Here is a 14693-nt window from a genome sequence, read left to right as displayed (position 1 = left end):
AGAAACCCAAGTTCTCTGATTCCCAGTCCCTTACTCCAAAGGATTCCACATCTCTTGTGTATTCTAGTCAGCAATACCCCTTATTTTGATGGCTAACACACAGCAATCCATTTTATAGGGAACTGGAAAATAGGAAAACCATCACCCTAAGCAGAATATTGGCTGCATGGCTGCTCCTTTGCAAGGTTTTCAGACATCTACTTCAGTCATATATGAAATAAAAGGAATGTTAGTTCCCAAATCGTCCTATATTCAACTATATTGACTATTACTAGAAAAGAAAGAATAATGGAAAACTGGATAAAAATTTAGATCAGAAGCTCTATGAGGCAGGAACCATTTTTTCCAGTATATTTGTACAGCACCCCAGTCCTGGAGGGAACCTGTAGGTGCTACCTCAGTGCAAATAAATATAATGCAAAGGCATATAATGTTCTAACTATAGTTCAGAACAAGATCCACAAGCCTGTAAGTCAATAGAAGATTGACTTATCCACTGGAACCTTGACCCAGCAAGGTGTTGGGTGCTCTTAACTTCCCACTGATGATTCAGAATTGAGTTGTTAGCTACATATAATAATCGTTAACTAAAAGTCCTAGTAATGTATTGGTATTCAATTAAATACAGACACATTTTACTATTGCTCCATAAATGCAATATGAACACTCACTATTTATCTATCTAATCGATCTGTCCTTTAGAATAATTATAATTATAATTATTTATAAATTAAAAATACTGAAATGCAAAAGCTTCTATATTTAGATTACCATAATATCCTTAATTCTCTCCATTATGCCAAGGAAACTTTAATTGAAGATTGATTTACTGTTGTGATGATTGCATGTCAGACCTTTAATTTTGATTTAGTTCAGGTAAATCCAATGGCTTTACTTTGCACTGTGTTTCAGTGGAATATGTTAAGCAGCTGAGAGTATTAGGGATATTTTGTGAAGAGGGATGTACAGATTGATGGATAGCATGTCCTTTGCTCTTGCCATTACCACTTGCTTAATAACGAGTGTGTGTGTGTGTGTGTGTGTGTGTGTGTGTGCTGCAGGGGAGGTCTGATAGCAGAGATCAAGAAAGGGATGTATTTAATTCATTTTGGTTCCTGTGATAAGTTAAATTTTGTTGCATTGTCAATTAAGGTATTGCTATGCAAAAAGATGTTTTTAATATATCATCAGAGATAATAAAAATGTTTCATGTACCCTTAGGATATAAATAAGCTGTGGTTATAATGTGGAAAATCTGAAAGCATTAGTGTTTGAATCACTGCAATGTTCTAAAATTTTTACTATCAAATGATATAAGTTATTGCCTGGATCTTCCATTTTTCTTCTTCTCTGCACACTGCCTTTTACAAGAAAACTAGCATTATAACTGAAAGAGGTGATTTTCATTATCCTTTCATTCCTGAGTGACTGTGTGTGAAACTCTACCTGTTTTCTTCCTGCCAGAATCAAGATGAGTAGATTTTTTTTTAATGGTGACTTTTCCCCCCAGAAACGTCAATGAAAAAAAACCAGAAATAATAAAATTTTGTGCAAATGTTCCCCATTTTTTCACCAGCGTTGGTTATTTTTCTGCTGCCCATGAGTGTAATTTCTGAGCACTTCAACAGGCAGTGAGGATAGAGAAACATAAATAGATAATGACAGAGTAAAGAAACTGAACTCTGCTCACTGCACTTAGCAAAATGGGACACAAGATTGGGGTGGTACTGGATGATACTTTAGAGATCTGATTTAAGAGACTGGAGTTACTTGAGCTACATAATTTGGTGTGATACAAAATGAAATTAGACTATGATATTTAAACACTTTTCGGGGGGTTCATTTTAGGGCAAGATATCAATATTGGCAAAAGCGCTAGACTTAATGTTGGCATTTAATAGTATTTTAAAAGAAAAACTTAAAGAATATAACTAGTGATATCAGGACAAATGGGCACATTGCTTGCAACTTAAGCTTTAGCATAAACGGAAGAAGCATCAAGGTAATCTTTAGAAACACATTCCTGTTTTACATTTGGCCTGGAGGCGATCCAGACAGGGACCACAAAGAAAAGGATCAGAAAGCTAAATCCGAGCTTTCTGAATTTTCTTTGAGCTTGATGGTGCATCCCATGATAGTAAATAATTTGTTCTTTGAGTTATATCTGTGCCTCCCCACAGCCCCTGTGAGATAGTGATGTCCGCCATTTCATTAACCCTTTCCCATTATATTTGTGGGCATTATACCTCACCATAAAAATTAACTCAGGGCTGAAACCTGTCATCAAGGGATCAATTGTCAAAGACACATGCCTGTGCTCAATGCAATCAAACATCTCACTGAATGCAGCTTTGCATTTCTTTTAGAATTTTCGACAGATAGTGGTTAATCTTTAGTATGCTGGCTAATCCAGAAGGGTCTGATACTCGGGAACTAATTCCTAGGTTTTCCTGTAGAAATATTATGACAAATATTAGGGAGAGATTCCAGCAGTGATGGTACAGGGCAGATGGAGACACTTGACTGTGTCCTGACACCTTGCTTACCCATTGCCCCAAATTCCCATTGAGACACAGCATAGGACTCCTGAAGTGACCTGCTACCATGATGGTGGTTCTCAATCTGATCCATGGGTTAGGAGTCAGCAGGGGGAGGCCAGCTGACTGACAGCAACCATCCAGGAAAGTTGGGCAGACAACTGTCATGTATGAAGATCACACAATGCTGGAGAGGCAATCTGGCAGTAGAATGGAGGCAGGCGGGAGATAATCAATATGGGTGTGGGTTGGGTTGTGATTAGAGCTGAATGGGAAATTTTCAACAAAATGTTTTTGCTGGCAAATGCCAATTCATTGTAACCAAATCCTTTTGAGGAAATGTATTGACTTCAACAAATATTCCATCAGGAAGGTTTCTCAGATCCTTGATGGAATTTCTGATGAAGGTGAGAGAGAAAAGTCTGCCTGACTCAGAGTAGGGACTTGAACCTGGGTTTCCTGCATTCTAGATAACTGCCCTAGACACTGGGCTAGTGAGGGGTGGGTTTTATCTCCCCCCCACCTTATTTTTTCATGAAAAATTTCATATGTGGAAACCTCAGTGGAATTCTTGTTTTCTGGCCAGCTCCCATTGTGATGCTCTGCAGAGGTTCAGGAAGTCTTTGGTATGTCTATACTGCAATCAGAGGTGTGATTAGACATACCTGTGCTTTAGAGCTCCAGTAGACATACCTGTCCCTTTAATTTAGCTAGTGTGGCTAAGAATAGCAATGAAGATGCAATGGCACAAACCCCGACATAGGTTGTACAAGGCTGCCTGGAACCCGGGCTAGGTACTTACATTGCTAGCCTGGGCCAGGGTCCACGGTGCCACATCGTCAGTGCTATTCTTATCCACACTGGCTAGATTTAATCTAATGTGGGTATGCCTAAGTAAACTGCAATCATACCTCCTACTGAAGTGTAGATTTACCCACAGGAGAGCCCTTGGAAGGTGAGAGGAGTGTCTTTCTGCTGAGAGAGTTGGAGAGGGAATAGCAACTGAGAGGGTTTTGGGGTTCTTAGTAGGTGGAGAGGAAAGGAGGAGAAACTGAAAACAAATATGTACTCCTCCAGTTCTCTAAAGGCTAAAGCTGTTAAACTTTAAATCCACACTACATGCAGGAAATAGTTGAAGCTCACATTCCATCGTGCAGCCCACAGTTAGCAGCACATTTGCCCTTATGTTTATTTTGTATTCTACAGCTGGTGCATGTGCCCATCTAGCATCAGTCAGCCAGGTCTCCTGGTCCACTCAAATTTGCTGAGAAGATTATTTTGAGGTAACGTGAAAAGCTTCTTTTTTCTACTTGCTACTGACGTTTAAATTATGCAAGTTAGATTTCTGTTCCTGATTTGTGTCATGTATTCACAAGAAGAGATGTGAGAAGCGATCACATTTACTTTGTGCTTATTTCAGTGTGATGCAAATTTTTATGCATCTGATCAATGACACATTGTCCCCATTTCCACTAGCAAATGCAGCTTTTCATTCTAAGCATGGTGGAATTTCACCATAGACAACACATGCATTTGTTTCAGGGAGAAAGTTTTCACGGGGGTGAATCCACTCCACATAAAAAAGCAGTTTCAGCCACAAGGGAAAACCTCCCACACGGTACTGCTCACGAGTACATTATGCCTAATGTAGCCTCTGAGAGTTATACTATAAATATGATAATAGTATCTATATAATATATATTTATAATATTATAATATTTTCTAAAATGGATTGTGTCCTTGGGAAATGCTTTGTGTAACTACACACATAAAAAGCTTCAGCACGTTGAACTCACAAAAGACAGGGATTTTAGATTTAAAGTTCCCATGGCAACATTTACTCTGCCCTCTGGTATTTACCAAAAAGAAACAAAAAATGTTTCAAAAACCAGCTAAGGTTACTCAGTGACAATCATGTATTTACCTGGCACACCTTTCACAGAAATCAAATGCTTAAAAGCAGTTTTATGTGAAAATCACATATGTATGTGTACCTGCATTTGATATTGATCAGTATTTGCCACTAATATGCAAACATATAATTTTTCTTTTTATTTTTCACAGGGTTTACTTCTTTTAGCATTACTGATTAAAGAATACATGTATGGCACCAACTTGTGACAAAAATACACCCCTGTTTGAATTTGCATAAATCTACATATATTAATGTAAATTTACATAAAATGTTGCCTGTTGATAGCAGGGCTTCCAGCTCCTCCCCAAAACAGAAACATCAATGAATTCATTCTGCACCCCCAGCCCTGACTCTGCCCATCCTCACGTCAATTAATTCTTCATTTCCTTCACCCCAACCTCACAGCAGCTTTGTACCCCAGGTCAATATCCGTTCTGCACTCTTCCAAGCCCCACATTTCCCCCTACCACCTAGCACACCCAGCTCCTCCTGCAGCTTTGAAGGTAGTTCTTCACTTCCCTCCCCCCCGCAGGCTGGGGAGGGGGCAGATTCAGGGTTTCAGGAGAAGCCAGAGAGGGCTGGGATCTGCAGAGTCTGTAGGGAACATCTGCTCCCATCTGGCCCTGAGCATGCTAGCGATGAATGCTTCAGTATCACTCCAGTCCCCGATGTACGTGTGGGGTTGGTAGAAACATGCTGTGGTGTTGAGGGAGGAAGCAGCCCCTCATCATGTGCAGCTGCACTGATTGGCCCTTCCCCAGGAGGTGGGGTAATGGGGAAGTGATAACCAATGTAGGGTTTCACATCTGCTAAAAGTCTGGGTGGGGAGGAAATCAACCAAAGGGGAAATCTGCTGATGGCTTTTCCACACAGACACAAAGCACTGAGTCTAAAAACCCACAGTCCATTGGGACAATACTTGCTAGGGTGAAAATAATATTTATTCTGGGTGAGGGTAGGACCAGAAACACAACAGCCTCCTGCCCAGAATTCACACCATTCACACAAGAGGTAGTCATGAATGCATGGATGGCAATGTGGGCCACCAAGATGGTAGCTTTGCCATTGACTTAAATGGGAGCATTGGTGAGCCTACAGTTAGTTGAGTGGCAAGATGTCTATATAATTGTCTTCTGAAAGCTATCCAATTATTTTATAGATATTGCACAAAACCTTCACACATTATACACATATGATTCTTGTACTAGGGTTATTATACTTCATAGATCATAGACTTTATAAATTGTCTTATAAGTCCCAATTTTTAACATGGAGAAAATTGTATTCTAAATGGTTGGGGTTTTCTAAAGCAACTTTCAGCGGAGCTGGTGCTTCTTACTCCCTTAGGCACTTCTGAAAATCGAATCTTATATGTATGGTAAACTCTGAAATGCATTCAAATAGTGATAGGACCACCATTCCCAAACCGATGCGGTGTTTATAGAAAACTAATAGAGATGAGTCCCATAGGATTTCTTTTGTTAGATACCCAGTGACAAAATGAAGATACGCTGGCAGTGTACCAATATTAAAATATGGATTCGTGTTAGCATGCACTTTGAATTTAAAATAATAGAAGTAAAACCAGATAAGTTTTGTTTGGCATCTATTGTATGTCCTAGTTCACCATCTGAGCAGGCACAATGCCATCCTAACAGATGGCCATAAGTGGAGGCAGCCAAGAGACCATGTATGAACATCAAATGTGTTTGCTAAGGGCAGGAATCCAGGCTGTGAATGCTGAAATTGTTTTCCAGCCCAAGCTTCCGCGCCTATGGCTAAGAGGGCTGTGCAATTGCTACTCTAGTTCCGAGACAGATGAACAGCAAAAATGACAAAATCACTTCCACAGCCATATAAAGTAGAACTCTGTGTCTGGTGGGTCAAGATTAACATCCTGGGGAGGGATTATGGTAAAAGGTAGTAACAGTCTCTCCGTGCCCCACTCCCTTTTTGGCTCTTTGGCAAAGGCCTTCACAACATTGTCTTAAAAAGTAGTTCAGATGGATGGCTCAGTTTTACATGAAAAGATGAAAAGGGCAAAGAACCCTCTTCCATGACTTTCTCAAGGCCTGTGTGTGAGTAAGAGAAACATAAATTGCCTACTGAATGCAGTTATATCCTTGTGACAGACCCCGGGGTATAACCTGGACTGTGGAACCACTGTGTTCCCTTTTACTCTTTGGCTCAGGGTACCTCTCACACCTCTCTCATGAACTCTACTCAGGGAGACACCAGCAAATCCCCCCAGCTTCAGCCTTCCACCTCAGAAATGTACCATCTTATACTGCTCAGGACCTTCCTTTGAACAATGCACTTAGTTCACCACTTCATCAAAGGATAGTGGACATGCACCAGCCTTTGTAATCTGAGTAGATTCCCCAAACACTTAGTTTAGACAAACTCACTGGTAAAGATAAAACATTAAAACAAGTTTGTTAAGTAAAGAAATATAGATTTTAAGTGATTAAGTGGTATTGGCATAGAAGATCAGAGTTAGTGATGTCAGAAATAAAAAGTAAAATTGCAGTCTAAATCCTAAACTTTATCAGACTAAGCAAGATTTTGGGGTGCATAGCAGAGTAGGAGCTGCACCCTTGTCAGCCCAAGAAATTTCAGGCAGACGTTTGTGCAGGAACTATGACACTGCCTGCAGCATTGACTCCCACTCAGTTGCATGCCATGTGTGCAGAGACAGAAAAGACAGCCAAAGACAGCATGGCTCCTGAGGGTATGTCTACACAACAATGTAAGCCCAGGGTTAATAGAAACTCAAGTTAGTAGACCCTGGGTTTGTAAACCTAGGGCTTGTGTGTCTAGACTCATTTGTAACCCCAGGTTAGGAACCCTGGGGGTTCCAACATCTACACTGCATTATGCAGGCCTGAGTCCAACTACCCATACATCAGACTTCCTGGCAGTGTGGGAAAACTTGATAGTCCAGCAAACTTGGCTGTCCAGAGGATAAAGAAAGTCAGCCTCTGGGACTGTGGGATACTTTTGGTGGATTCCCAGAGCAAGAGTCCAGTAGGGCTTCATCTTCCCTGCAGAGCAATAGGGCTTGAATCCTGGGTCTTGGCTTGCCTCGGGCTTGGATACTCCACCCCACAGGGTCCTGGGATTTTGGGTCTGATCCATGGACAGCTCAACTTGCGTGTTGATGAAAGGGGGTTAGGCTTGAGCCTGAGTTCAAACATTGGTCTTAGACTGCAGTGTAGACATACCGTAAGTGAGCAGTGGTGCTGGTGGGGTGAGGAGGCCAGAGATTAACATGGAGGATGGAGTCCTGGGCAGGGGCGGCTCCAGGCACCAGCGCTCCAAGCGTGTGCCTGGGGCGGCAAGCCGCGGTGGGCACTCTGCCGGTCGCTGCTAGGGCTTGCCTGCGGAGGGTCCGCTGGTCCCACGGCTTCAGCGGACCCTCCGTGCTTGGGGCGGCAAAATGTCTAGAGCCGCCCCTGGTCCTGGGTTCCTGGTTTCTCAATGGATCCTCAGGATCCACAGCATTAAATGGCTGCTCCTTCTATTTTCTCTGTGTAACCACAAACACTTATCCTTAAGGGCAAAACCCTCTGAGGAAGGGTCTTGATCACTTCTTCATCCTCTGTAGGTCTTTCTGCCACAGGGGAGCATTTGAATTTGAAAAAATATTTTAAAAGATTCTTTGGCGTTCATTCTTCTGAGTGTCAGCCTAGTGATCCATGAAGCAAGTAATGCTAATGAGTTCATGGTCTACGTTTATACAGCACCTTTCATCAAGACGGATTCTAAAGGTTTAGCAGCTGTACATGTATGTGTGTGGAATAACTCTCATCACTGAAATGCAGTCACTTCCCCCTAAGTCATGGCAAGTCTTCAACAATGCACAGCTGCATTACACAACAGTTTCAGACTGGAAGTGAAGAACAGCACATGTAATTGAAGTCTCAAGAGGTAGGTCTGAGCACCACGCAAGGCAGAGCAGGTTAAGTGAGGTCAATTAATCTGATAAATTGCACCTGGGGAAGAGCCAGGGCTCGAAAGGCTGACCGAAGATGGAGCCCAGCTGAGAAGGAATAGGCAGGGCTGGAATAAAGCCAGGAACTTGGCAGCAAAGAGGGGCTTCAAAGGAAGTACCGGTAGTTTGCAGTCACTCCAGAGGAGAAGGAAGGTGTGTCTGGGGCTACAGAGTTAGGTAGTCTGCAGTCACTCCCTAGGAAGGCCTTCCAAGGGGAATAGTGGGGGAAAAAAACCTAACTAATTTCAAGACTGAGCTTAATAAGTGTATGGCAGGGATGGTATGATGAGACTCCCTACAATGGCATGTAGCCGATCTGTGACTGCTAGCAGCAAATATCTCCAGCAGCCAGAGATGGGACACTAGAGGGGGAGGGCTCTGAGTTACTATAGCCATTCCCAAGTGTCTGATTGCTGGGTCTTGCCCATATACTCAGGGTCTGATTGCCTTATTTGGGGTCAGGAGGGAATTTTCCCCTGGTCAGATTGGCAGAGACCCTGAGTTGTTGTTTTTTTGCCCTCCTCTGCAGCATAGGACACGGGTCACTTGCAGGTTTAAACTAGTGTAAATGGTGGATTCTCTGTAACCTGAAGTCTTTAAATCATGATTTGAGGACTTCAGTAACTCAGCCAGAGGTTAGGGGTCTATTACAGAAGTGTGTGGGTGAGATTTTGTGGTCTGCAACATGCAGAAGGTCAGAGAAGGGCCCATCATGATCATCTAAAGTGTATGAGGAGGGAGTTTGTGCTGATAAATCCACTGGGGAGAGGCCCGAAGAAAGAGCAGAGAAATAGGAAGGAGTATCACGGTCTGGGTGCAAGCAGACCATAGTTGCTGGACATAGGGTCTCTGGACTGGAACCAAGAGTAGATAGTGGAACTGGGTTCCCCTACTAGCCCCTGTGGAAGTGGCACAGAGTGGGCAGTGGAGCTGAAGACTACTTGGGACAGACGTGCAATGGGACTTTGATATTGCAGAAGGGGAAGACTATAATGACTTTGGCTGGAGGGCTGAGTCACAAAGAAGGATTACCCTGAGTCTGAGAGAGAGGGGCCATGGTGTGAGGAAAGGGACATTGGAGCTGAAAGGAGCTAATCCCCTAAACAGCCAGGAGTAGGTGCCATACCGATGAGTGAACTCTGATGAAGAAGGCTAAATATAATCATCCCAAATGGAAGCATCTCCATTTGGGATGATTATATTTGTGTGTGTGTGTGTGTGTGTGTGTGTGTGTGTGTGTGTGTGTGTTAGTAGTGGTAGTGGCAGTGAGGGGATAGCAAATACTTCTTGAACACTGAGACTTCAGTATTTGACTATATTTGAGCACTTTAGTGTGCATGAAGCTTTGAAAATGGCCTGCAGTATTCAACATCAAATACATATGTTAAATCACAGCTACAGCTATTCTGCCTACTCATACTTGGCTGACCAATTTCACAAGTCCAATAACACCAATGGATATTACTCAACAAAACTTTAGACTTCCATTTAGTTTGCTATAGTCTTCAAGTATTTTTCAATACCCAGTAAATCAGCAAACAATGGGTTTGATCTATTAATGGTTTGTGAAGTCCCCCACTTCTTCCACTCCTACCCCCAAAAGCCAAGATTTACTGAATTTTGTGTTAAATTAATAGCATTCAAACAGCTCTAGTATCTGGCCAGTGCGCTGGGAATAAGCACCGCCTACTCTGCTGATAGCATCTCCACTGCTTATGGTCTCAGTGTGTGTAAAGTATAGAAAATCTCACTTCTAGCACCCTCAGCAACACGCTCCAATAGGTTACTAGGGAATTACAAGCACCTCCTCCTGCAGCACTTGCCAGTTCCTTGGAATTTCTCATTCCGGCATTGAGCAGGCCCAACGTTTATGACAGCTGACAAAATCACAGTCTAAAATGGTCTGGCTTAAAGGCCAGTACTCCTTACTGCCATCCTCAATTGGACAAGGAACACCTCAGAAACATTGCCTTATCAGTGCCGACTTTGAATGTGTACATGTTTGAGATCTAGGCTACAACTTCTTGCTTGCTTCAGGGATAATTTTATTATGCTTTCTACTTAAAAAAATTAAGCAGCATTTTTCTTAGTTTTTAGCAGTTAACAGGCCACTACAGAGAACAACATACAATAGAGTCTATGGAAGTCTTGTTTAAAACTCCACTCATTGCATGTGGCTGATTGCTAACGAGAGCCAAAGCACATAACTCCTTTATCTGTTCAAATTAAAATCTCTACAAACTAAAGAAGGGCGTGTTTACATTTTATCTATCTTAGGCTTTTATGCCGCTGACCATTCCTGCAATAGCTGAGCACCTGCCTCGATAGCAACAGCAAAGTCCTTCCTGGCATCTCTGGCACTTCTCTTTTGAGGGTTAAAAACTCTGTGGGGGGAAGGGTTTGGGCTTTGATTATTTTAGATTTTATTTACTTCATTTTTACTTTTTAACTGGTTGGGATGTTTTGGGTAGAAGGGAATGTCCATGTTGTGAGTGTCATTTTTTATGGATTCTTATTATATAGAGCTATAGCTAACTCCACTCTCTAAATGTGGAATGCATATAATCAAATCCAAATATTTCTCGGACACATGCATGCATTTTACCTGTCATATTATTCGTCCAGTGATTCGTCTGCGAGACTGTGTGATTAAAAAAAGATGAGGGAGCATGCATAGTAAAGTGTGCTATGTTCCAAGGGTAGTGCTGCCATCTACTGGTGATTTGACAGTGGTTTATATGAACACATTATGTGAGATAATAATATTATGAGGCAAAAAGTATTCATACTTTGTTGTGTGTCCACTTTTACAGGAGTCCTTCAGACAAGAGCTGGATTCCTCCTAAAGGACCAGGAATTGCACAGTTGAACACTTTGTTGTCCTGCTGAACAGGACCAAACTGCACCCCTATCTGCTGTCATTTACTTGCTGCTGATAACTGCATTTGCACTGGTCAGCCAAGGAATTAGACACATTCCACACACTATAGACTCTAATTCCACTTGGAGATATGGTGCACAGGTTGGCATATTAGGATGCACTCTTTGATTGCACTGTCTTGAGTGCTCCCAATGCTCCTATGAGCTCGAGTGTACACACACCTACACACCCCTTGAGTACCAGTGCAATAGAGAGCAGAATTTAGCTCTTAGCAATTGTAAACTGCACGAGGTGCTCATCAGCTTTGGAGAAGAAATAAAGAGCTTGCTCAGAGTCCAACAACATTGTCACTCCAGAGAGCAGTGGTGGGAGGTGTTCACAGTTGACCCTTGGCTAACTTTTACGTGTATTCTTTTTTCATGCTCCAAGTCTTGCAAATTCTGTGCAGCTCAGACATTCTGGATATGTAGCACTCTGAAAAAGAAGGATGGTTATAAGGAATAAAACAGGATTTCAATTACTGTCTATATGCATCTGCTTTTTTGCTTCCCCACAGTTTTGATAGATGCTAGTGGTCACTTCGGATACATTCATTGTCCAGGCGCATATTTTTTACAAAGTGCTTCAGGAACTCTAGTTCTATCACATGAGCACTGTGTTGCACTCATGGAGGAAAATATAGTTCTCTAGATATTTTTAATAGCCTAGAGCTAAGACACACACTGTTTCTCTTCTACACACATGAATCCCAATGCACACACGCCTCTCTCATCTTTTCTTTTTCTGTCTCCCTACCTACTGACTAGAAAGTATTAGCTGTGATCCTGCCAGACAGAAGCTACAGCTCTCTCAAATGAAGAGACTTTGTGCTACACAGCTAGGTTTTACCTTTACCTCTAAAGCACTTTATCACTTTAGTCCTGCACAAGGATAATAAAGGCCAGGTTATGATAAAAGATTTTAAAAGAGAACAAATAATTATAACTCAGTTTAACAGCATATTAAACATATTTCTAAGAGACTAATATAACTTTAACTCCAAATCATCACCAATCTCACCAATGCTGAGAATATAATATCAGTTTCTTTGGGTGCCTCACAGGCATAAATATTGCATTTGCCAATATGCAGACACTGTACAACATAATTATTGAATTATATGTAGATTAGCATCACAAAATTCATTGTACAGGTGTGTTGAAAGCCATTTTATAGAACACAATTTTATGATGCTATTTTACTGCATGACAGATGCATTTTTTACAAACAAGATCTATCGCTGGACATTAACTGAGTAACAAGACAGTTCATTTCTAAATGATACAAGTATACTTCAGACATACTATTAAGTAAAAAGAATGAGAAGTACTTGTGGTACCTTAGAGATTGACAAAATTATTTGGGCATAAGCTTTCGTGGGCTAAAACCCACTTCATCGGATCCATGCAGTGGAAAATACAGCAGAAAGATATATATACACAGAGAACATGAAAAAATGGGTGTTGCCAAGACTAAGCAATTAAGGTGGGCTATTATCAGCAGGAGAAAAAAAACTTTTGTAGTGATAATCAGGATGGCCCATTTCAAACAGTTGACAAGAAGGTGTGAGTAACAATAGGGGAAAATTAGCATGGGGAAATAGTTTTTACTTTTTGTAATGACCCATCCACTCCCAGTCTTTATTCAAGCCTAATTTAATGGTGTCCAGTTTGCAAATTAATTCCAATTCTGCCGTTTCTTGTTGGAGTCTGTTTTTGAAGGTTTTTTTTGTTGGAGAATTGTGACTTTTAGGTCTGTAACTGAGTGACCAGGGAGGTTGAAGTGTTCTCCGACTGGTTTTTTAATGTTACAATTATTGACATCTGATTTGTGTCCATTTATTCTTTTGCATAGAGACTGTTTGGTTTGGCCAATGTACATGGCAGAGAGGCACTGCTGGCACATGATGTCATATATCACATTGGTAGATGAGCCTCTGATGGTGCGGCTGATGTGATTAGGTCCTATGATGGTGTCCCTTGAATAGATATGTGGACAGAGCTGGCATCGGGCTTTGTTGCAAGGATAGATTCCTGGGTTAATGTTTTTGTTGTGTGGTTTGTGGTTGCTGGTGAGTATTTGCTTCAGGTTAGAGGGCTGTCTGTAAGCGAGGTCTGGCTTGTCTCCCAAGATCTGTGAGAGTGAGGGATCATCCTTCAGGATAGGTTGTAAATCCTTGATGATGCGCTGTAGAGGTTTTAGTTGGAGGCTGACGGTAACAGCTAGTTGCGTTCTGTTACCTTTTTTGTTGGGCCTGTCCTGGAGTAGATGACTTCTGATTATTCTTCTGGCTCTGTCAATCTGTTTCTTCACTTCAACAGGTGAGTATTGTAGTTTTAAGAATGCTTGACAGAGATCTTGTAGGTGTTTGTCTCTGTCTGAGGGACTGGAGCAAATGTGGTTGTATTTTAGGGCTTAGCTATAGACCATAGATTGTGTGATGTGGTCTGATGAAAGCTGGAGGCATGTAGGTAAGTATAGCGGTCAGTAGATTTCCGGTGTAGGGTGGTGTTTATGTGACCATCGCTTATTAGCACTGTAGTGTCCAGGAAGTGGATCTCTTGTGTGGACTGGTCCAGGCTGAGGTTGATGGTGGGATGGAAATTGTTGAAATCATGATGGAATTCCTCAAGGGCTTCTTTTCCATGGGTCCAGATGATGAAGATGCCGTCAATCTAGCACAAGTAGAGTAGGGGCATTAGGGGACGAGAGCTGAGAAAGCGTTGTTCTAAGTCAGACGTAAAAATGTTGGCATACTGTGGGGCCAAAGAGTGAGGCTGAAGTTCAGGTGACAATCTAAAGGGCTTGATTCTTCACTGCTTTGCACCTGATGTTAATTTACTCCAGGAGCATGTACAGAGAGTGCCAGATGCTATCATTGTGCTGTGAAAGGGTTTTACATCCCACTTTAAATTCACTTTGTACAGGTGTAAATGGTTGTGAATAATTGGGTCAGAGAAATCTAACCATCCCCTCAAGGAGCTCTGGGAATAGTGTTACTTAGTTCAGTGCTGAAGCACAGAGCCAGCAGAGGGAGCACAAAGTATTGTTTTGTGGACTCCATGAGGAGTGACTGCTTTTTTATTTTCCTGGTTTCATACTGACAGGTCTGTAGATCTGCAATACCACCAGGGCAGACAGGCTGAAATCCAATTTTCCTTCTACTTTCAAAAATTAGTTTCCTTTCTCTTACATTCTCTTCCCTCTGCCTTGTTGGAGATGGATTTAAGAGCCTAATTGGATCTTCCTTTTTATAGACCAACAATAATGGAAACAGGACTACATTAGTTTGATACTAAACCAAATGTCTGTGTCATCTTGCAATGA

This window comes from Mauremys mutica, chromosome 3, assembly GCF_020497125.1.
Source record: "Mauremys mutica isolate MM-2020 ecotype Southern chromosome 3, ASM2049712v1, whole genome shotgun sequence".
NCBI classification, from domain to species: Eukaryota; Metazoa; Chordata; order Testudines; family Geoemydidae; genus Mauremys; species Mauremys mutica.
This window is presented reverse-complemented; position numbering follows the sequence as displayed.